The sequence below is a fragment of the Vulpes vulpes genome, chromosome 5 (genome assembly GCF_048418805.1).
Source record: "Vulpes vulpes isolate BD-2025 chromosome 5, VulVul3, whole genome shotgun sequence".
Lineage (NCBI taxonomy): Eukaryota > Metazoa > Chordata > Mammalia > Carnivora > Canidae > Vulpes > Vulpes vulpes.
In genome coordinates this window covers 58858664-58882177 of record NC_132784.1, presented here as the reverse complement: position 1 = coordinate 58882177, position 23514 = coordinate 58858664, and positions in this window count along the sequence as shown.

The window sequence follows — 23514 nt, the reverse complement described above, 5'->3', positions numbered from 1 at the left end:
GCGGTGTACGTGCAAGCAGGATGTGGGAGGGACAGTCCATAAGTTCAACTCTCAGAAGTGTGTATGCTTTGCAGGCAGATGTCTGCTAGACACTTTGATGGGAGCTAGGACCGAGCTACGCTCTAAGTGAACAAGGACGTTTGCAATCTCTGTATTCAGATCAGATACACTTGAGGAGAATCCTGTCACTTCCACATGCTCTTCACACAACCGCTTCCGGCAACTTACATAAGGATGCTGGGACCTACCTCTACGGGCAGTCAGGATGCGGGAGGGTCTTGCCCTGAACTCAGCTCTCACAAGGAAGTACGCCTACAAGCCAGCTTTCAACTCGCTGCGTTCCTCGGGCACTGAGAACGTAACAGTGTTCTAAGCCAGGAGCTACCCAGAATACCACTCTACTGCAGCTGGAGACACCCTCCAGGTCTGCTTATTCCACTTGCGTCTCACAAGCCTCTGACAAACGGCTGTGGTTCAGATGTTGGAAACTCTTTCTGCAGGCAGTGTGCAACTGTGACGGACTGAGGGTGAGCTCAACTCTCCGAAGTAAGTTGCTTTGGACAAGGCGTTCAGCTAGCTTCTCTCGTATGGCACTTAGGATGTAGCATCTGGCTCACACAGGGAATACTAGGAAATCGCTGGATTGAGCTTGGATGCACTAGTCTTGTGGGCCGCGACTTTCCACTTACCTCTCACAACACTTCAGGCACGCATCGGGGCTAGGCCTGTTAGGAGCGCGGTGTACGTGCAGGCAGGATGTGGGAGGGACAGTCCATAAGCTCAACTCTCGGAAGTGTGCATGCTTTGCAGGCAGATGTCTGCTAGACACTTTGATGGGAGCTAGGACCGAGCTACACTCTCATTGAACAAGGACGTTTGCAATGTCTGAATTGAGATCAGATACACTGGAGGAGAATCCTGTCACCTCCACATGCTCTTCACACAACCTCTTCTGGCGCCTAACATAAGGATGCTGGGACCTACGTCTACGGGCAGTCAGGATGCGGGAGGGTCCTGCCCTGAACTCAGCTCTCACAAGGAAGCAAGCCTACAAGCCAGCTTTCAACTAGCTGCGTTCCTCGGGCACTGAGAACGTAACAGTGTTCTAAGCCAGGAGCTACCCAGAATACCACTCTACTGCAGCTGGAGACACCCTCCAGGTCTGCTTATTCCACTTGCGTCTCACAAGCCTCTGACAAACGGCTGTGGTTTAGATGTTGGAAACTCTTTCTGCAGGCAGTGTGCAACTGTGAGGGACTGAGGGTGAGCTCAACTCTCCGAAGTAAGTTGCTTTGGACAAGGCGTTCAGCTAGCTTCTCTTGTATGGCACGTAGGACGTAGCACCTGGGTCACACAGGGAATTCTAGGAAATATCGCTGGATTGAGCTTGGATGCACTAGTCTTGTGGGCCGCGACTTTCCACTTACCTCTCACAACACTTCAGGCACGCATCGGGGCTAGGCCTGTTAGGAGCGCGGTGTACGTGCAGGCAGGATGTGGGAGGGACAGTCCATAAGCTCAACTCTGGGAAGTGTGCATGCTTTGCAGGCAGATGTCTGCTAGACACTTTGATGGGAGCTAGCACCGAGCTACGCTCTCAGTGAACAAGGACGTTGGCAATGTCTGTATTGAGATCAGATACACTTGAGGAGAATCCTGTCACTTCCACATGCTCTTCACACAACCGCTTCCAGCAACTAACATAAGGATGCTGGGACCTACATCTACGGGCAGTCAGGATGCGGGAGGGTCCTGCCCTGAACTCAGCTCTCACAAGGAAGCAAGCCTACAAGCCAGCTTTCAGCTAGCTGCGTTCCTCGGGCACTGAGAACGTAACAGTGTTCTAAGCCAGGAGCTACCCAGAATACCTCTCCACTGCAGCTGGAGACACCCTCCAGGTCTGCTTTTTCCACTTGCGTCTCACAAGCCTCTGACAAACGCCTGTGGTTCAGATGTTGGAAACTCTTTCTGCAGGCAGTGTGCAACTGTGAGGGACTGAGGGTGAGCTGAACTCTCCGCAGTAAGTTGCTTTTGGACAAGGCGTTCAGCTAGCTTCTCTTGTATGGCACATACGATGTAGCACCTGGCTCACCAGGGAATACTAGGAAATATCGCTGGATTGAGCTTGGATGCACTAGTCTTGTGGGCCGCGACTTTCCACTTACCTCTCACAACACTTCAGGCACGCGTCGGGGCTAGGCCTGTTAGGAGCGCGGTGTACGTGCAGGCAGGATGTGGGAGGGACAGTCCATAAGCTCAACTCTCGGAAGTGTGCATGCTTTGCAGGCAGATGTCTGCTAGACACTTTGATGGGAGCTAGGACCGAGCTACACTCTCATTGAACAAGGACGTTTGCAATGTCTGAATTGAGATCAGATACACTGGAGGAGAATCCTGTCACCTCCACATGCTCTTCACACAACCTCTTCTGGCGCCTAACATAAGGATGCTGGGACCTACGTCTACGGGCAGTCAGGATGCGGGAGGGTCCTGCCCTGAACTCAGCTCTCACAAGGAAGCAAGCCTACAAGCCACCTTTCAACTAGCTGCGTTCCTCGGGCACTGAGAACGTAACAGTGTTCTAAGCCAGGAGCTACCCAGAATACCACTCTACTGCAGCTGGAGACACCCTCCAGGTCTGCTTATTCCACTTGCGTCTCACAAGCCTCTGACAAACGGCTGTGGTTCAGATGTTGGAAACTCTTTCTGCAGGCAGTGTGCAACTGTGAGGGACTGAGGGTGAGCTCAACTCTCCGCAGTAAGTTGCTTTTGGACAACGCGTTCAGCTAGCTTCTCTCGTATGGCACGTAGGATGTGGCACCTGGGTCACACAGGGAATACTAGGAAATCGCTGGATTCAGCTTGGATGCACTAGTCTTGTCGGCCGCGACTTTCCACTTACCTCTCACAACACTTAGGCACGCATCGGGTTAGGCCTGTTAGGATCGCGGTGTACGTGCAAGCAGGATGTGGGAGGGACAGTCCATAAGTTCAACTCTCAGAAGTGTGTATGCTTTGCAGGCAGATGTCTGCTAGACACTTTGATGGGAGCTAGGACCGAGCTACGCTCTAAGTGAACAAGGACGTTTGCAATCTCTGTATTCAGATCAGATACACTTGAGGAGAATCCTGTCACTTCCACATGCTCTTCACACAACCGCTTCCGGCAACTTACATAAGGATGCTGGGACCTACCTCTACGGGCAGTCAGGATGCGGGAGGGTCTTGCCCTGAACTCAGCTCTCACAAGGAAGTACGCCTACAAGCCAGCTTTCAACTCGCTGCGTTCCTCGGGCACTGAGAACGTAACAGTGTTCTAAGCCAGGAGCTACCCAGAATACCACTCTACTGCAGCTGGAGACACCCTCCAGGTCTGCTTATTCCACTTGCGTCTCACAAGCCTCTGACAAACGGCTGTGGTTCAGATGTTGGAAACTCTTTCTGCAGGCAGTGTGCAACTGTGAGGGACTGAGGGTGAGCTCAACTCTCCGAAGTAAGTTGCTTTGGACAAGGCGTTCAGCTAGCTTCTCTCGTATGGCACTTAGGATGTAGCATCTGGCTCACACAGGGAATACTAGGAAATCGCTGGATTGAGCTTGGATGCACTAGTCTTGTGGGCCGCGACTTTCCACTTACCTCTCACAACACTTCAGGCACGCATCGGGGCTAGGCCTGTTAGGAGCGCGGTGTACGTGCAGGCAGGATGTGGGAGGGACAGTCCATAAGCTCAACTCTCGGAAGTGTGCATGCTTTGCAGGCAGATGTCTGCTAGACACTTTGATGGGAGCTAGGACCGAGCTACACTCTCATTGAACAAGGACGTTTGCAATGTCTGAATTGAGATCAGATACACTGGAGGAGAATCCTGTCACCTCCACATGCTCTTCACACAACCTCTTCTGGCGCCTAACATAAGGATGCTGGGACCTACGTCTACGGGCAGTCAGGATGCGGGAGGGTCCTGCCCTGAACTCAGCTCTCACAAGGAAGCAAGCCTACAAGCCAGCTTTCAACTAGCTGCGTTCCTCGGGCACTGAGAACGTAACAGTGTTCTAAGCCAGGAGCTACCCAGAATACCTCTCCACTGCAGCTGGAGACACCCTCCAGGTCTGCTTATTCCACTTGCGTCTCACAAGCCTCTGACAAACGCCTGTGGTTCAGATGTTGGAAACTCTTTCTGCAGGCAGTGTGCAACTGTGAGGGACTGAGGGTGAGCTGAACTCTCCGCAGTAAGTTGCTTTTGGACAAGGCGTTCAGCTAGCTTCTCTTGTATGGCACATACGATGTAGCACCTGGCTCACCAGGGAATACTAGGAAATATCGCTGGATTGAGCTTGGATGCACTAGTCTTGTGGGCCGCGACTTTCCACTTACCTCTCACAACACTTCAGGCACGCCTCGGGGCTAGGCCTGATAGCGCGGTGTACGTGCAGGCAGGATGTGGGAGGGACAGTCCATAAGCTCAACTCTGGGAAGTGTGCATGCTTTGCAGGCAGATGTCTGCTAGACACTTTGATGGGAGCTAGGACCGAGCTACACTCTCATTGAACAAGGACGTTTGCAATGTCTGAATTGAGATCAGACACACTTGAGGGAATCCTGTCACCTCCACATGCTCTTCACACAACTTCTTCTGGCGCCTAACATAAGGATGCTGGGACCTACGTCTACGGGCAATCAGGATGCGGGAGGGTCCTGCCCTGAACTCAGCTCTCAAAAGGAAGCACGCCTACAAGCCACCTTTCAACTAGCTGCGTTCCTCGGGCACTGAGAACGTAACAGTGTTCTAAGCCAGGCTCTACCCAGAATACCACTCCACTGCAGCTGGAGACACCCTCCAGGTCTCCTTATTCCACTTGCGTCTCACAAGCCAATGACAAACGGCTGTGGTTCAGATGTTGGAAACTCTTTCTGCAGGCAGTGTGCAACTGTGAGGGACTGAGTGTGAGCTCAACTCTCCGAAGTAAGTTGCTTTTGGACAAGGCGTTCAGCTAGCTTCTCTTGTATGGCACGTAGGATGTAGCACCTGGCTCACACAGGGAATTCTAGGAAATATCGCTGGATTGAGCTTGGATGCACTAGTCTTGTGGGCCGCGACTTTCCACTTACCTCTCACAACACTTCAGGCACGCGTCGGGGCTAGGCCTGTTAGGAGCGCGGTGTACGTGCAGGCAGCATGTGGGAGGGACAGTCCATAAACTCAACTCTCGGAAGTGTGCATGCTTTGCAGGCAGATGTCTGCTAGACACTTTGATGGGAGCTAGGACCGAGCTACACTCTCATTGAACAAGGACGTTTGCAATGTCTGAATTGAGATCAGATACACTTGAGGAGAATCCTGTCACCTCCACATGCTCTTCACACAACCTCTTCTGGCGCCTAACATAAGGATGCTGTGACCTACGTCTACGGGCAATCAGGATGCGGGAGGGTCCTGCCCTGAACTCAGCTCTCAAAAGGAAGCACGCCTACAAGCCACCTTTCAACTAGCTGCGTTCCTCGGGCACTGAGAACGTAACAGTGTTCTAAGCCAGGAGCTACCCAGAATACCACTCTACTGCAGCTGGAGACACCCTCCAGGTCTGCTTATTCCACTTGCGTCTCACAAGCCTCTGACAAACGGCTGTGGTTCAGATGTTGGAAACTCTTTCTGCAGGCAGTGTGCAACTGTGACGGACTGAGGGTGAGCTCAACTCTCCGAAGTAAGTTGCTTTGGACAAGGCGTTCAGCTAGCTTCTCTCGTATGGCACTTAGGATGTAGCATCTGGCTCACACAGGGAATACTAGGAAATCGCTGGATTGAGCTTGGATGCACTAGTCTTGTGGGCCGCGACTTTCCACTTACCTCTCACAACACTTCAGGCACGCATCGGGGCTAGGCCTGTTAGGAGCGCGGTGTACGTGCAGGCAGGATGTGGGAGGGACAGTCCATAAGCTCAACTCTCGGAAGTGTGCATGCTTTGCAGGCAGATGTCTGCTAGACACTTTGATGGGAGCTAGGACCGAGCTACACTCTCATTGAACAAGGACGTTTGCAATGTCTGAATTGAGATGAGATACACTGGAGGAGAATCCTGTCACCTCCACATGCTCTTCACACAACCTCTTCTGGCGCCTAACATAAGGATGCTGGGACCTACGTCTACGGGCAGTCAGGATGCGGGAGGGTCCTGCCCTGAACTCAGCTCTCACAAGGAAGCAAGCCTACAAGCCAGCTTTCAACTAGCTGCGTTCCTCGGGCACTGAGAACGTAACAGTGTTCTAAGCCAGGAGCTACCCAGAATACCACTCTACTGCAGCTGGAGACACCCTCCAGGTCTGCTTATTCCACTTGCGTCTCACAAGCCTCTGACAAACGGCTGTGGTTTAGATGTTGGAAACTCTTTCTGCAGGCAGTGTGCAACTGTGAGGGACTGAGGGTGAGCTCAACTCTCCGAAGTAAGTTGCTTTGGACAAGGCGTTCAGCTAGCTTCTCTTGTATGGCACGTAGGACGTAGCACCTGGGTCACACAGGGAATTCTAGGAAATATCGCTGGATTGAGCTTGGATGCACTAGTCTTGTGGGCCGCGACTTTCCACTTACCTCTCACAACACTTCAGGCACGCATCGGGGCTAGGCCTGTTAGGAGCGCGGTGTACGTGCAGGCAGGATGTGGGAGGGACAGTCCATAAGCTCAACTCTCGGAAGTGTGCATGCTTTGCAGGCAGATGTCTGCTAGACACTTTGATGGGAGCTAGCACCGAGCTACGCTCTCAGTGAACAAGGACGTTGGCAATGTCTGTATTGAGATCAGATACACTTGAGGAGAATCCTGTCACTTCCACATGCTCTTCACACAACCGCTTCCAGCAACTAACATAAGGATGCTGGGACCTACATCTACGGGCAGTCAGGATGCGGGAGGGTCCTGCCCTGAACTCAGCTCTCACAAGGAAGCAAGCCTACAAGCCAGCTTTCAGCTAGCTGCGTTCCTCGGGCACTGAGAACGTAACAGTGTTCTAAGCCAGGAGCTACCCAGAATACCTCTCCACTGCAGCTGGAGACACCCTCCAGGTCTGCTTATTCCACTTGCGTCTCACAAGCCTCTGACAAACGCCTGTGGTTCAGATGTTGGAAACTCTTTCTGCAGGCAGTGTGCAACTGTGAGGGACTGAGGGTGAGCTGAACTCTCCGCAGTAAGTTGCTTTTGGACAAGGCGTTCAGCTAGCTTCTCTTGTATGGCACATACGATGTAGCACCTGGCTCACCAGGGAATACTAGGAAATATCGCTGGATTGAGCTTGGATGCACTAGTCTTGTGGGCCGCGACTTTCCACTTACCTCTCACAACACTTCAGGCACGCATCGGGGCTAGGCCTGATAGCGCGGTGTACGTGCAGGCAGGATGTGGGAGGGACAGTCCATAAGCTCAACTCTGGGAAGTGTGCATGCTTTGCAGGCAGATGTCTGCTAGACACTTTGATGGGAGCTAGGACCGAGCTACACTCTCATTGAACAAGGACGTTTGCAATGTCTGAATTGAGATCAGATACACTTGAGGAGAATCCTGTCACCTCCACATGCTCTTCACACAACCTCTTCTGGCGCCTAACATAAGGATGCTGGGACCTACGTCTACGGGCAATCAGGATGCGGGAGGGTCCTGCCCTGAACTCAGCTCTCAAAAGGAAGCACGCCTACAAGCCACCTTTCAACTAGCTGCGTTCCTCGGGCACTGAGAACGTAACAGTGTTCTAAGCCAGGAGCTACCCAGAATACCACTCCACTGCAGCTGGAGACACCCTCCAGGTCTGCTTATTCCACTTGCGTCTCACAAGCCTCTGACAAACGGCTGTGGTTCAGATGTTGGAAACTCTTTCTGCAGGCAGTGTGCAACTGTGACGGACTGAGGGTGAGCTCAACTCTCCGAAGTAAGTTGCTTTGGACAAGGCGTTCAGCTAGCTTCTCTCGTATGGCACTTAGGATGTAGCATCTGGCTCACACAGGGAATACTAGGAAATCGCTGGATTGAGCTTGGATGCACTAGTCTTGTGGGCCGCGACTTTCCACTTACCTCTCACAACACTTCAGGCACGCATCGGGGCTAGGCCTGTTAGGAGCGCGGTGTACGTGCAGGCAGGATGTGGGAGGGACAGTCCATAAGCTCAACTCTCGGAAGTGTGCATGCTTTGCAGGCAGATGTCTGCTAGACACTTTGATGGGAGCTAGGACCGAGCTACACTCTCATTGAACAAGGACGTTTGCAATGTCTGAATTGAGATCAGATACACTGGAGGAGAATCCTGTCACCTCCACATGCTCTTCACACAACCTCTTCTGGCGCCTAACATAAGGATGCTGGGACCTACGTCTACGGGCAGTCAGGATGCGGGAGGGTCCTGCCCTGAACTCAGCTCTCACAAGGAAGCAAGCCTACAAGCCACCTTTCAACTAGCTGCGTTCCTCGGGCACTGAGAACGTAACAGTGTTCTAAGCCAGGAGCTACCCAGAATACCACTCTACTGCAGCTGGAGACACCCTCCAGGTCTGCTTATTCCACTTGCGTCTCACAAGCCTCTGACAAACGGCTGTGGTTCAGATGTTGGAAACTCTTTCTGCAGGCAGTGTGCAACTGTGAGGGACTGAGGGTGAGCTCAACTCTCCGCAGTAAGTTGCTTTTGGACAACGCGTTCAGCTAGCTTCTCTCGTATGGCACGTAGGATGTGGCACCTGGGTCACACAGGGAATACTAGGAAATCGCTGGATTCAGCTTGGATGCACTAGTCTTGTCGGCCGCGACTTTCCACTTACCTCTCACAACACTTAGGCACGCATCGGGTTAGGCCTGTTAGGATCGCGGTGTACGTGCAAGCAGGATGTGGGAGGGACAGTCCATAAGTTCAACTCTCAGAAGTGTGTATGCTTTGCAGGCAGATGTCTGCTAGACACTTTGATGGGAGCTAGGACCGAGCTACGCTCTAAGTGAACAAGGACGTTTGCAATCTCTGTATTCAGATCAGATACACTTGAGGAGAATCCTGTCACTTCCACATGCTCTTCACACAACCGCTTCCGGCAACTTACATAAGGATGCTGGGACCTACCTCTACGGGCAGTCAGGATGCGGGAGGGTCTTGCCCTGAACTCAGCTCTCACAAGGAAGTACGCCTACAAGCCAGCTTTCAACTCGCTGCGTTCCTCGGGCACTGAGAACGTAACAGTGTTCTAAGCCAGGAGCTACCCAGAATACCACTCTACTGCAGCTGGAGACACCCTCCAGGTCTGCTTATTCCACTTGCGTCTCACAAGCCTCTGACAAACGGCTGTGGTTCAGATGTTGGAAACTCTTTCTGCAGGCAGTGTGCAACTGTGACGGACTGAGGGTGAGCTCAACTCTCCGAAGTAAGTTGCTTTGGACAAGGCGTTCAGCTAGCTTCTCTCGTATGGCACTTAGGATGTAGCATCTGGCTCACACAGGGAATACTAGGAAATCGCTGGATTGAGCTTGGATGCACTAGTCTTGTGGGCCGCGACTTTCCACTTACCTCTCACAACACTTCAGGCACGCATCGGGGCTAGGCCTGTTAGGAGCGCGGTGTACGTGCAGGCAGGATGTGGGAGGGACAGTCCATAAGCTCAACTCTCGGAAGTGTGCATGCTTTGCAGGCAGATGTCTGCTAGACACTTTGATGGGAGCTAGGACCGAGCTACACTCTCATTGAACAAGGACGTTTGCAATGTCTGAATTGAGATCAGATACACTGGAGGAGAATCCTGTCACCTCCACATGCTCTTCACACAACCTCTTCTGGCGCCTAACATAAGGATGCTGGGACCTACGTCTACGGGCAGTCAGGATGCGGGAGGGTCCTGCCCTGAACTCAGCTCTCACAAGGAAGCAAGCCTACAAGCCAGCTTTCAACTAGCTGCGTTCCTCGGGCACTGAGAACGTAACAGTGTTCTAAGCCAGGAGCTACCCAGAATACCACTCTACTGCAGCTGGAGACACCCTCCAGGTCTGCTTATTCCACTTGCGTCTCACAAGCCTCTGACAAACGGCTGTGGTTTAGATGTTGGAAACTCTTTCTGCAGGCAGTGTGCAACTGTGAGGGACTGAGGGTGAGCTCAACTCTCCGAAGTAAGTTGCTTTGGACAAGGCGTTCAGCTAGCTTCTCTTGTATGGCACGTAGGACGTAGCACCTGGGTCACACAGGGAATTCTAGGAAATATCGCTGGATTGAGCTTGGATGCACTAGTCTTGTGGGCCGCGACTTTCCACTTACCTCTCACAACACTTCAGGCACGCATCGGGGCTAGGCCTGTTAGGAGCGCGGTGTACGTGCAGGCAGGATGTGGGAGGGACAGTCCATAAGCTCAACTCTGGGAAGTGTGCATGCTTTGCAGGCAGATGTCTGCTAGACACTTTGATGGGAGCTAGCACCGAGCTACGCTCTCAGTGAACAAGGACGTTGGCAATGTCTGTATTGAGATCAGATACACTTGAGGAGAATCCTGTCACTTCCACATGCTCTTCACACAACCGCTTCCAGCAACTAACATAAGGATGCTGGGACCTACATCTACGGGCAGTCAGGATGCGGGAGGGTCCTGCCCTGAACTCAGCTCTCACAAGGAAGCAAGCCTACAAGCCAGCTTTCAGCTAGCTGCGTTCCTCGGGCACTGAGAACGTAACAGTGTTCTAAGCCAGGAGCTACCCAGAATACCTCTCCACTGCAGCTGGAGACACCCTCCAGGTCTGCTTTTTCCACTTGCGTCTCACAAGCCTCTGACAAACGCCTGTGGTTCAGATGTTGGAAACTCTTTCTGCAGGCAGTGTGCAACTGTGAGGGACTGAGGGTGAGCTGAACTCTCCGCAGTAAGTTGCTTTTGGACAAGGCGTTCAGCTAGCTTCTCTTGTATGGCACATACGATGTAGCACCTGGCTCACCAGGGAATACTAGGAAATATCGCTGGATTGAGCTTGGATGCACTAGTCTTGTGGGCCGCGACTTTCCACTTACCTCTCACAACACTTCAGGCACGCGTCGGGGCTAGGCCTGATAGCGCGGTGTACGTGCAGGCAGGATGTGGGAGGGACAGTCCATAAGCTCAACTCTGGGAAGTGTGCATGCTTTGCAGGCAGATGTCTGCTAGACACTTTGATGGGAGCTAGGACCGAGCTACACTCTCATTGAACAAGGACGTTTGCAATGTCTGAATTGAGATCAGATACACTTGAGGGAATCCTGTCACCTCCACATGCTCTTCACACAACTTCTTCTGGCGCCTAACATAAGGATGCTGGGACCTACGTCTACGGGCAATCAGGATGCGGGAGGGTCCTGCCCTGAACTCAGCTCTCAAAAGGAAGCAGGCCTACAAGCCACCTTTCAACTAGCTGCGTTCCTCGGGCACTGAGAACGTAACAGTGTTCTAAGCCAGGAGCTACCCAGAATACCACTCTACTGCAGCTGGAGACACCCTCCAGGTCTGCTTATTCCACTTGCGTCTCACAAGCCTCTGACAAACGGCTGTGGTTCAGATGTTGGAAACTCTTTCTGCAGGCAGTGTGCAACTGTGACGGACTGAGGGTGAGCTCAACTCTCCGAAGTAAGTTGCTTTGGACAAGGCGTTCAGCTAGCTTCTCTCGTATGGCACTTAGGATGTAGCATCTGGCTCACACAGGGAATACTAGGAAATCGCTGGATTGAGCTTGGATGCACTAGTCTTGTGGGCCGCGACTTTCCACTTACCTCTCACAACACTTCAGGCACGCATCGGGGCTAGGCCTGTTAGGAGCGCGGTGTACGTGCAGGCAGGATGTGGGAGGGACAGTCCATAAGCTCAACTCTCGGAAGTGTGCATGCTTTGCAGGCAGATGTCCGCTAGACACTTTGATGGGAGCTAGGACCGAGCTACACTCTCATTGAACAAGGACGTTTGCAATGTCTGAATTGAGATCAGATACACTTGAGGAGAATCCTGTCACCTCCACATGCTCTTCACACAACTTCTTCTGGCGCCTAACATAAGGATGCTGGGACCTACGTCTACGGGCAATCAGGATGCGGGAGGGTCCTGCCCTGAACTCAGCTCTCAAAAGGAAGCACGCCTACAAGCCACCTTTCAACTAGCTGCGTTCCTCGGGCACTGAGAACGTAACAGTGTTCTAAGCCAGGCTCTACCCAGAATACCACTCCACTGCAGCTGGAGACACCCTCCAGGTCTCCTTATTCCACTTGCGTCTCACAAGCCAATGACAAACGGCTGTGGTTCAGATGTTGGAAACTCTTTCTGCAGGCAGTGTGCAACTGTGAGGGACTGAGTGTGAGCTCAACTCTCCGAAGTAAGTTGCTTTTGGACAAGGCGTTCAGCTAGCTTCTCTTGTATGGCACGTAGGATGTAGCACCTGGCTCACACAGGGAATTCTAGGAAATATCGCTGGATTGAGCTTGGATGCACTAGTCTTGTGGGCCGCGACTTTCCACTTACCTCTCACAACACTTCAGGCACGCGTCGGGGCTAGGCCTGTTAGGAGCGCGGTGTACGTGCAGGCAGCATGTGGGAGGGACAGTCCATAAACTCAACTCTCGGAAGTGTGCATGCTTTGCAGGCAGATGTCTGCTAGACACTTTGATGGGAGCTAGGACCGAGCTACACTCTCATTGAACAAGGACGTTTGCAATGTCTGAATTGAGATCAGATACACTTGAGGAGAATCCTGTCACCTCCACATGCTCTTCACACAACCTCTTCTGGCGCCTAACATAAGGATGCTGTGACCTACGTCTACGGGCAATCAGGATGCGGGAGGGTCCTGCCCTGAACTCAGCTCTCAAAAGGAAGCACGCCTACAAGCCACCTTTCAACTAGCTGCGTTCCTCGGGCACTGAGAACGTAACAGTGTTCTAAGCCAGGAGCTACCCAGAATACCACTCTACTGCAGCTGGAGACACCCTCCAGGTCTGCTTATTCCACTTGCGTCTCACAAGCCTCTGACAAACGGCTGTGGTTCAGATGTTGGAAACTCTTTCTGCAGGCAGTGTGCAACTGTGACGGACTGAGGGTGAGCTCAACTCTCCGAAGTAAGTTGCTTTGGACAAGGCGTTCAGCTAGCTTCTCTCGTATGGCACTTAGGATGTAGCATCTGGCTCACACAGGGAATACTAGGAAATCGCTGGATTGAGCTTGGATGCACTAGTCTTGTGGGCCGCGACTTTCCACTTACCTCTCACAACACTTCAGGCACGCATCGGGGCTAGGCCTGTTAGGAGCGCGGTGTACGTGCAGGCAGGATGTGGGAGGGACAGTCCATAAGCTCAACTCTCGGAAGTGTGCATGCTTTGCAGGCAGATGTCTGCTAGACACTTTGATGGGAGCTAGGACCGAGCTACACTCTCATTGAACAAGGACGTTTGCAATGTCTGAATTGAGATGAGATACACTGGAGGAGAATCCTGTCACCTCCACATGCTCTTCACACAACCTCTTCTGGCGCCTAACATAAGGATGCTGGGACCTACGTCTACGGGCAGTCAGGATGCGGGAGGGTCCTGCCCTGAACTCAGCTCTCACAAGGAAGCAAGCCTACAAGCCAGCTTTCAACTAGCTGCGTTCCTCGGGCACTGAGAACGTAACAGTGTTCTAAGCCAGGAGCTACCCAGAATACCACTCTACTGCAGCTGGAGACACCCTCCAGGTCTGCTTATTCCACTTGCGTCTCACAAGCCTCTGACAAACGGCTGTGGTTTAGATGTTGGAAACTCTTTCTGCAGGCAGTGTGCAACTGTGAGGGACTGAGGGTGAGCTCAACTCTCCGAAGTAAGTTGCTTTGGACAAGGCGTTCAGCTAGCTTCTCTTGTATGGCACGTAGGACGTAGCACCTGGGTCACACAGGGAATTCTAGGAAATATCGCTGGATTGAGCTTGGATGCACTAGTCTTGTGGGCCGCGACTTTCCACTTACCTCTCACAACACTTCAGGCACGCATCGGGGCTAGGCCTGTTAGGAGCGCGGTGTACGTGCAGGCAGGATGTGGGAGGGACAGTCCATAAGCTCAACTCTCGGAAGTGTGCATGCTTTGCAGGCAGATGTCTGCTAGACACTTTGATGGGAGCTAGCACCGAGCTACGCTCTCAGTGAACAAGGACGTTGGCAATGTCTGTATTGAGATCAGATACACTTGAGGAGAATCCTGTCACTTCCACATGCTCTTCACACAACCGCTTCCAGCAACTAACATAAGGATGCTGGGACCTACATCTACGGGCAGTCAGGATGCGGGAGGGTCCTGCCCTGAACTCAGCTCTCACAAGGAAGCAAGCCTACAAGCCAGCTTTCAGCTAGCTGCGTTCCTCGGGCACTGAGAACGTAACAGTGTTCTAAGCCAGGAGCTACCCAGAATACCTCTCCACTGCAGCTGGAGACACCCTCCAGGTCTGCTTATTCCACTTGCGTCTCACAAGCCTCTGACAAACGCCTGTGGTTCAGATGTTGGAAACTCTTTCTGCAGGCAGTGTGCAACTGTGAGGGACTGAGGGTGAGCTGAACTCTCCGCAGTAAGTTGCTTTTGGACAAGGCGTTCAGCTAGCTTCTCTTGTATGGCACATACGATGTAGCACCTGGCTCACCAGGGAATACTAGGAAATATCGCTGGATTGAGCTTGGATGCACTAGTCTTGTGGGCCGCGACTTTCCACTTACCTCTCACAACACTTCAGGCACGCATCGGGGCTAGGCCTGATAGCGCGGTGTACGTGCAGGCAGGATGTGGGAGGGACAGTCCATAAGCTCAACTCTGGGAAGTGTGCATGCTTTGCAGGCAGATGTCTGCTAGACACTTTGATGGGAGCTAGGACCGAGCTACACTCTCATTGAACAAGGACGTTTGCAATGTCTGAATTGAGATCAGATACACTTGAGGAGAATCCTGTCACCTCCACATGCTCTTCACACAACCTCTTCTGGCGCCTAACATAAGGATGCTGGGACCTACGTCTACGGGCAATCAGGATGCGGGAGGGTCCTGCCCTGAACTCAGCTCTCAAAAGGAAGCACGCCTACAAGCCACCTTTCAACTAGCTGCGTTCCTCGGGCACTGAGAACGTAACAGTGTTCTAAGCCAGGAGCTACCCAGAATACCACTCCACTGCAGCTGGAGACACCCTCCAGGTCTGCTTATTCCACTTGCGTCTCACAAGCCTCTGACAAACGGCTGTGGTTCAGATGTTGGAAACTCTTTCTGCAGGCAGTGTGCAACTGTGACGGACTGAGGGTGAGCTCAACTCTCCGAAGTAAGTTGCTTTGGACAAGGCGTTCAGCTAGCTTCTCTCGTATGGCACTTAGGATGTAGCATCTGGCTCACACAGGGAATACTAGGAAATCGCTGGATTGAGCTTGGATGCACTAGTCTTGTGGGCCGCGACTTTCCACTTACCTCTCACAACACTTCAGGCACGCATCGGGGCTAGGCCTGTTAGGAGCGCGGTGTACGTGCAGGCAGGATGTGGGAGGGACAGTCCATAAGCTCAACTCTCGGAAGTGTGCATGCTTTGCAGGCAGATGTCTGCTAGACACTTTGATGGGAGCTAGGACCGAGCTACACTCTCATTGAACAAGGACGTTTGCAATGTCTGAATTGAGATCAGATACACTGGAGGAGAATCCTGTCACCTCCACATGCTCTTCACACAACCTCTTCTGGCGCCTAACATAAGGATGCTGGGACCTACGTCTACGGGCAGTCAGGATGCGGGAGGGTCCTGCCCTGAACTCAGCTCTCACAAGGAAGCAAGCCTACAAGCCACCTTTCAACTAGCTGCGTTCCTCGGGCACTGAGAACGTAACAGTGTTCTAAGCCAGGAGCTACCCAGAATACCACTCTACTGCAGCTGGAGACACCCTCCAGGTCTGCTTATTCCACTTGCGTCTCACAAGCCTCTGACAAACGGCTGTGGTTCAGATGTTGGAAACTCTTTCTGCAGGCAGTGTGCAACTGTGAGGGACTGAGGGTGAGCTCAACTCTCCGCAGTAAGTTGCTTTTGGACAACGCGTTCAGCTAGCTTCTCTCGTATGGCACGTAGGATGTGGCACCTGGGTCACACAGGGAATACTAGGAAATCGCTGGATTCAGCTTGGATGCACTAGTCTTGTCGGCCGCGACTTTCCACTTACCTCTCACAACACTTCAGGCACGCATCGGGGCTAGGCCTGTTAGGAGCGCGGTGTACGTGCAGGCAGGATGTGGGAGGGACAGTCCATAAGCTCAACTCTCGGAAGTGTGCATGCTTTGCAGGCAGATGTCTGCTAGACACTTTGATGGGAGCTAGGACCGAGCTACACTCTCATTGAACAAGGACGTTTGCAATGTCTGAATTGAGATCAGATACACTGGAGGAGAATCCTGTCACCTCCACATGCTCTTCACACAACCTCTTCTGGCGCCTAACATAAGGATGCTGGGACCTACGTCTACGGGCAGTCAGGATGCGGGAGGGTCCTGCCCTGAACTCAGCTCTCACAAGGAAGCAAGCCTACAAGCCAGCTTTCAACTAGCTGCGTTCCTCGGGCACTGAGAACGTAACAGTGTTCTAAGCCAGGAGCTACCCAGAATACCACTCTACTGCAGCTGGAGACACCCTCCAGGTCTGCTTATTCCACTTGCGTCTCACAAGCCTCTGACAAACGGCTGTGGTTTAGATGTTGGAAACTCTTTCTGCAGGCAGTGTGCAACTGTGAGGGACTGAGGGTGAGCTCAACTCTCCGAAGTAAGTTGCTTTGGACAAGGCGTTCAGCTAGCTTCTCTTGTATGGCACGTAGGACGTAGCACCTGGGTCACACAGGGAATTCTAGGAAATATCGCTGGATTGAGCTTGGATGCACTAGTCTTGTGGGCCGCGACTTTCCACTTACCTCTCACAACACTTCAGGCACGCATCGGGGCTAGGCCTGTTAGGAGCGCGGTGTACGTGCAGGCAGGATGTGGGAGGGACAGTCCATAAGCTCAACTCTGGGAAGTGTGCATGCTTTGCAGGCAGATGTCTGCTAGACACTTTGATGGGAGCTAGCACCGAGCTACGCTCTCAGTGAACAAGGACGTTGGCAATGTCTGTATTGAGATCAGATACACTTGAGGAGAATCCTGTCACTTCCACATGCTCTTCACACAACCGCTTCCAGCAACTAACATAAGGATGCTGGGACCTACATCTACGGGCAGTCAGGATGCGGGAGGGTCCTGCCCTGAACTCAGCTCTCACAAGGAAGCAAGCCTACAAGCCAGCTTTCAGCTAGCTGCGTTCCTCGGGCACTGAGAACGTAACAGTGTTCTAAGCCAGGAGCTACCCAGAATACCTCTCCACTGCAGCTGGAGACACCCTCCAGGTCTGCTTTTTCCACTTGCGTCTCACAAGCCTCTGACAAACGCCTGTGGTTCAGATGTTGGAAACTCTTTCTGCAGGCAGTGTGCAACTGTGAGGGACTGAGGGTGAGCTGAACTCTCCGCAGTAAGTTGCTTTTGGACAAGGCGTTCAGCTAGCTTCTCTTGTATGGCACATACGATGTAGCACCTGGCTCACCAGGGAATACTAGGAAATATCGCTGGATTGAGCTTGGATGCACTAGTCTTGTGGGCCGCGACTTTCCACTTACCTCTCACAACACTTCAGGCACGCGTCGGGGCTAGGCCTGATAGCGCGGTGTACGTGCAGGCAGGATGTGGGAGGGACAGTCCATAAGCTCAACTCTGGGAAGTGTGCATGCTTTGCAGGCAGATGTCTGCTAGACACTTTGATGGGAGCTAGGACCGAGCTACACTCTCATTGAACAAGGACGTTTGCAATGTCTGAATTGAGATCAGATACACTTGAGGGAATCCTGTCACCTCCACATGCTCTTCACACAACTTCTTCTGGCGCCTAACATAAGGATGCTGGGACCTACGTCTACGGGCAATCAGGATGCGGGAGGGTCCTGCCCTGAACTCAGCTCTCAAAAGGAAGCACGCCTACAAGCCACCTTTCAACTAGCTGCGTTCCTCGGGCACTGAGAACGTAACAGTGTTCTAAGCCAGGAGCTACCCAGAATACCACTCTACTGCAGCTGGAGACACCCTCCAGGTCTGCTTATTCCACTTGCGTCTCACAAGCCTCTGACAAACGGCTGTGGTTCAGATGTTGGAAACTCTTTCTGCAGGCAGTGTGCAACTGTGACGGACTGAGGGTGAGCTCAACTCTCCGAAGTAAGTTGCTTTGGACAAGGCGTTCAGCTAGCTTCTCTCGTATGGCACTTAGGATGTAGCATCTGGCTCACACAGGGAATACTAGGAAATCGCTGGATTGAGCTTGGATGCACTAGTCTTGTGGGCCGCGACTTTCCACTTACCTCTCACAACACTTCAGGCACGCATCGGGGCTAGGCCTGTTAGGAGCGCGGTGTACGTGCAGGCAGGATGTGGGAGGGACAGTCCATAAGCTCAACTCTCGGAAGTGTGCATGCTTTGCAGGCAGATGTCCGCTAGACACTTTGATGGGAGCTAGGACCGAGCTACACTCTCATTGAACAAGGACGTTTGCAATGTCTGAATTGAGATCAGATACACTTGAGGAGAATCCTGTCACCTCCACATGCTCTTCACACAACCTCTTCTGGCGCCTAACATAAGGATGCTGGGACCTACGTCTACGGGCAATCAGGATGCGGGAGGGTCCTGCCCTGAACTCAGCTCTCAAAAGGAAGCACGCCTACAAGCCACCTTTCAACTAGCTGCGTTCCTCGGGCACTGAGAACGTAACAGTGTTCTAAGCCAGGAGCTACCCAGAATACCACTCCACTGCAGCTGGAGACACCCTCCAGGTCTGCTTATTCCACTTGCGTCTCACAAGCCTCTGACAAACGGCTGTGGTTCAGATGTTGGAAACTCTTTCTGCAGGCAGTGTGCAACTGTGACGGACTGAGGGTGAGCTCAACTCTCCGAAGTAAGTTGCTTTGGACAAGGCGTTCAGCTAGCTTCTCTCGTATGGCACTTAGGATGTAGCATCTGGCTCACACAGGGAATACTAGGAAATCGCTGGATTGAGCTTGGATGCACTAGTCTTGTGGGCCGCGACTTTCCACTTACCTCTCACAACACTTCAGGCACGCATCGGGGCTAGGCCTGTTAGGAGCGCGGTGTACGTGCAGGCAGGATGTGGGAGGGACAGTCCATAAGCTCAACTCTCGGAAGTGTGCATGCTTTGCAGGCAGATGTCTGCTAGACACTTTGATGGGAGCTAGGACCGAGCTACACTCTCATTGAACAAGGACGTTTGCAATGTCTGAATTGAGATCAGATACACTGGAGGAGAATCCTGTCACCTCCACATGCTCTTCACACAACCTCTTCTGGCGCCTAACATAATGATGCTGGGACCTACGTCTACGGGCAGTCAGGATGCGGGAGGGTCCTGCCCTGAACTCAGCTCTCACAAGGAAGCAAGCCTACAAGCCACCTTTCAACTAGCTGCGTTCCTCGGGCACTGAGAACGTAACAGTGTTCTAAGCCAGGAGCTACCCAGAATACCACTCTACTGCAGCTGGAGACACCCTCCAGGTCTGCTTATTCCACTTGCGTCTCACAAGCCTCTGACAAACGGCTGTGGTTCAGATGTTGGAAACTCTTTCTGCAGGCAGTGTGCAACTGTGAGGGACTGAGGGTGAGCTCAACTCTCCGCAGTAAGTTGCTTTTGGACAACGCGTTCAGCTAGCTTCTCTCGTATGGCACGTAGGATGTGGCACCTGGGTCACACAGGGAATACTAGGAAATCGCTGGATTCAGCTTGGATGCACTAGTCTTGTCGGCCGCGACTTTCCACTTACCTCTCACAACACTTAGGCACGCATCGGGTTAGGCCTGTTAGGATCGCGGTGTACGTGCAAGCAGGATGTGGGAGGGACAGTCCATAAGTTCAACTCTCAGAAGTGTGTATGCTTTGCAGGCAGATGTCTGCTAGACACTTTGATGGGAGCTAGGACCGAGCTACGCTCTAAGTGAACAAGGACGTTTGCAATCTCTGTATTCAGATCAGATACACTTGAGGAGAATCCTGTCACTTCCACATGCTCTTCACACAACCGCTTCCGGCAACTTACATAAGGATGCTGGGACCTACCTCTACGGGCAGTCAGGATGCGGGAGGGTCTTGCCCTGAACTCAGCTCTCACAAGGAAGTACGCCTACAAGCCAGCTTTCAACTCGCTGCGTTCCTCGGGCACTGAGAACGTAACAGTGTTCTAAGCCAGGAGCTACCCAGAATACCACTCTACTGCAGCTGGAGACACCCTCCAGGTCTGCTTATTCCACTTGCGTCTCACAAGCCTCTGACAAACGGCTGTGGTTCAGATGTTGGAAACTCTTTCTGCAGGCAGTGTGCAACTGTGAGGGACTGAGGGTGAGCTCAACTCTCCGAAGTAAGTTGCTTTGGACAAGGCGTTCAGCTAGCTTCTCTCGTATGGCACTTAGGATGTAGCATCTGGCTCACACAGGGAATACTAGGAAATCGCTGGATTGAGCTTGGATGCACTAGTCTTGTGGGCCGCGACTTTCCACTTACCTCTCACAACACTTCAGGCACGCATCGGGGCTAGGCCTGTTAGGAGCGCGGTGTACGTGCAGGCAGGATGTGGGAGGGACAGTCCATAAGCTCAACTCTCGGAAGTGTGCATGCTTTGCAGGCAGATGTCTGCTAGACACTTTGATGGGAGCTAGGACCGAGCTACACTCTCATTGAACAAGGACGTTTGCAATGTCTGAATTGAGATCAGATACACTGGAGGAGAATCCTGTCACCTCCACATGCTCTTCACACAACCTCTTCTGGCGCCTAACATAAGGATGCTGGGACCTACGTCTACGGGCAGTCAGGATGCGGGAGGGTCCTGCCCTGAACTCAGCTCTCACAAGGAAGCAAGCCTACAAGCCAGCTTTCAACTAGCTGCGTTCCTCGGGCACTGAGAACGTAACAGTGTTCTAAGCCAGGAGCTACCCAGAATACCTCTCCACTGCAGCTGGAGACACCCTCCAGGTCTGCTTATTCCACTTGCGTCTCACAAGCCTCTGACAAACGCCTGTGGTTCAGATGTTGGAAACTCTTTCTGCAGGCAGTGTGCAACTGTGAGGGACTGAGGGTGAGCTGAACTCTCCGCAGTAAGTTGCTTTTGGACAAGGCGTTCAGCTAGCTTCTCTTGTATGGCACATACGATGTAGCACCTGGCTCACCAGGGAATACTAGGAAATATCGCTGGATTGAGCTTGGATGCACTAGTCTTGTGGGCCGCGACTTTCCACTTACCTCTCACAACACTTCAGGCACGCCTCGGGGCTAGGCCTGATAGCGCGGTGTACGTGCAGGCAGGATGTGGGAGGGACAGTCCATAAGCTCAACTCTGGGAAGTGTGCATGCTTTGCAGGCAGATGTCTGCTAGACACTTTGATGGGAGCTAGGACCGAGCTACACTCTCATTGAACAAGGACGTTTGCAATGTCTGAATTGAGATCAGACACACTTGAGGGAATCCTGTCACCTCCACATGCTCTTCACACAACTTCTTCTGGCGCCTAACATAAGGATGCTGGGACCTACGTCTACGGGCAATCAGGATGCGGGAGGGTCCTGCCCTGAACTCAGCTCTCAAAAGGAAGCACGCCTACAAGCCACCTTTCAACTAGCTGCGTTCCTCGGGCACTGAGAACGTAACAGTGTTCTAAGCCAGGCTCTACCCAGAATACCACTCCACTGCAGCTGGAGACACCCTCCAGGTCTCCTTATTCCACTTGCGTCTCACAAGCCAATGACAAACGGCTGTGGTTCAGATGTTGGAAACTCTTTCTGCAGGCAGTGTGCAACTGTGAGGGACTGAGTGTGAGCTCAACTCTCCGAAGTAAGTTGCTTTTGGACAAGGCGTTCAGCTAGCTTCTCTTGTATGGCACGTAGGATGTAGCACCTGGCTCACACAGGGAATTCTAGGAAATATCGCTGGATTGAGCTTGGATGCACTAGTCTTGTGGGCCGCGACTTTCCACTTACCTCTCACAACACTTCAGGCACGCGTCGGGGCTAGGCCTGTTAGGAGCGCGGTGTACGTGCAGGCAGCATGTGGGAGGGACAGTCCATAAACTCAACTCTCGGAAGTGTGCATGCTTTGCAGGCAGATGTCTGCTAGACACTTTGATGGGAGCTAGGACCGAGCTACACTCTCATTGAACAAGGACGTTTGCAATGTCTGAATTGAGATCAGATACACTTGAGGAGAATCCTGTCACCTCCACATGCTCTTCACACAACCTCTTCTGGCGCCTAACATAAGGATGCTGTGACCTACGTCTACGGGCAATCAGGATGCGGGAGGGTCCTGCCCTGAACTCAGCTCTCAAAAGGAAGCACGCCTACAAGCCACCTTTCAACTAGCTGCGTTCCTCGGGCACTGAGAACGTAACAGTGTTCTAAGCCAGGAGCTACCCAGAATACCACTCTACTGCAGCTGGAGACACCCTCCAGGTCTGCTTATTCCACTTGCGTCTCACAAGCCTCTGACAAACGGCTGTGGTTCAGATGTTGGAAACTCTTTCTGCAGGCAGTGTGCAACTGTGACGGACTGAGGGTGAGCTCAACTCTCCGAAGTAAGTTGCTTTGGACAAGGCGTTCAGCTAGCTTCTCTCGTATGGCACTTAGGATGTAGCATCTGGCTCACACAGGGAATACTAGGAAATCGCTGGATTGAGCTTGGATGCACTAGTCTTGTGGGCCGCGACTTTCCACTTACCTCTCACAACACTTCAGGCACGCATCGGGGCTAGGCCTGTTAGGAGCGCGGTGTACGTGCAGGCAGGATGTGGGAGGGACAGTCCATAAGCTCAACTCTCGGAAGTGTGCATGCTTTGCAGGCAGATGTCTGCTAGACACTTTGATGGGAGCTAGGACCGAGCTACACTCTCATTGAACAAGGACGTTTGCAATGTCTGAATTGAGATCAGATACACTGGAGGAGAATCCTGTCACCTCCACATGCTCTTCACACAACCTCTTCTGGCGCCTAACATAAGGATGCTGGGACCTACGTCTACGGGCAGTCAGGATGCGGGAGGGTCCTGCCCTGAACTCAGCTCTCACAAGGAAGCAAGCCTACAAGCCAGCTTTCAACTAGCTGCGTTCCTCGGGCACTGAGAACGTAACAGTGTTCTAAGCCAGGAGCTACCCAGAATACCACTCTACTGCAGCTGGAGACACCCTCCAGGTCTGCTTATTCCACTTGCGTCTCACAAGCCTCTGACAAACGGCTGTGGTTTAGATGTTGGAAACTCTTTCTGCAGGCAGTGTGCAACTGTGAGGGACTGAGGGTGAGCTCAACTCTCCGAAGTAAGTTGCTTTGGACAAGGCGTTCAGCTAGCTTCTCTTGTATGGCACGTAGGACGTAGCACCTGGGTCACACAGGGAATTCTAGGAAATATCGCTGGATTGAGCTTGGATGCACTAGTCTTGTGGGCCGCGACTTTCCACTT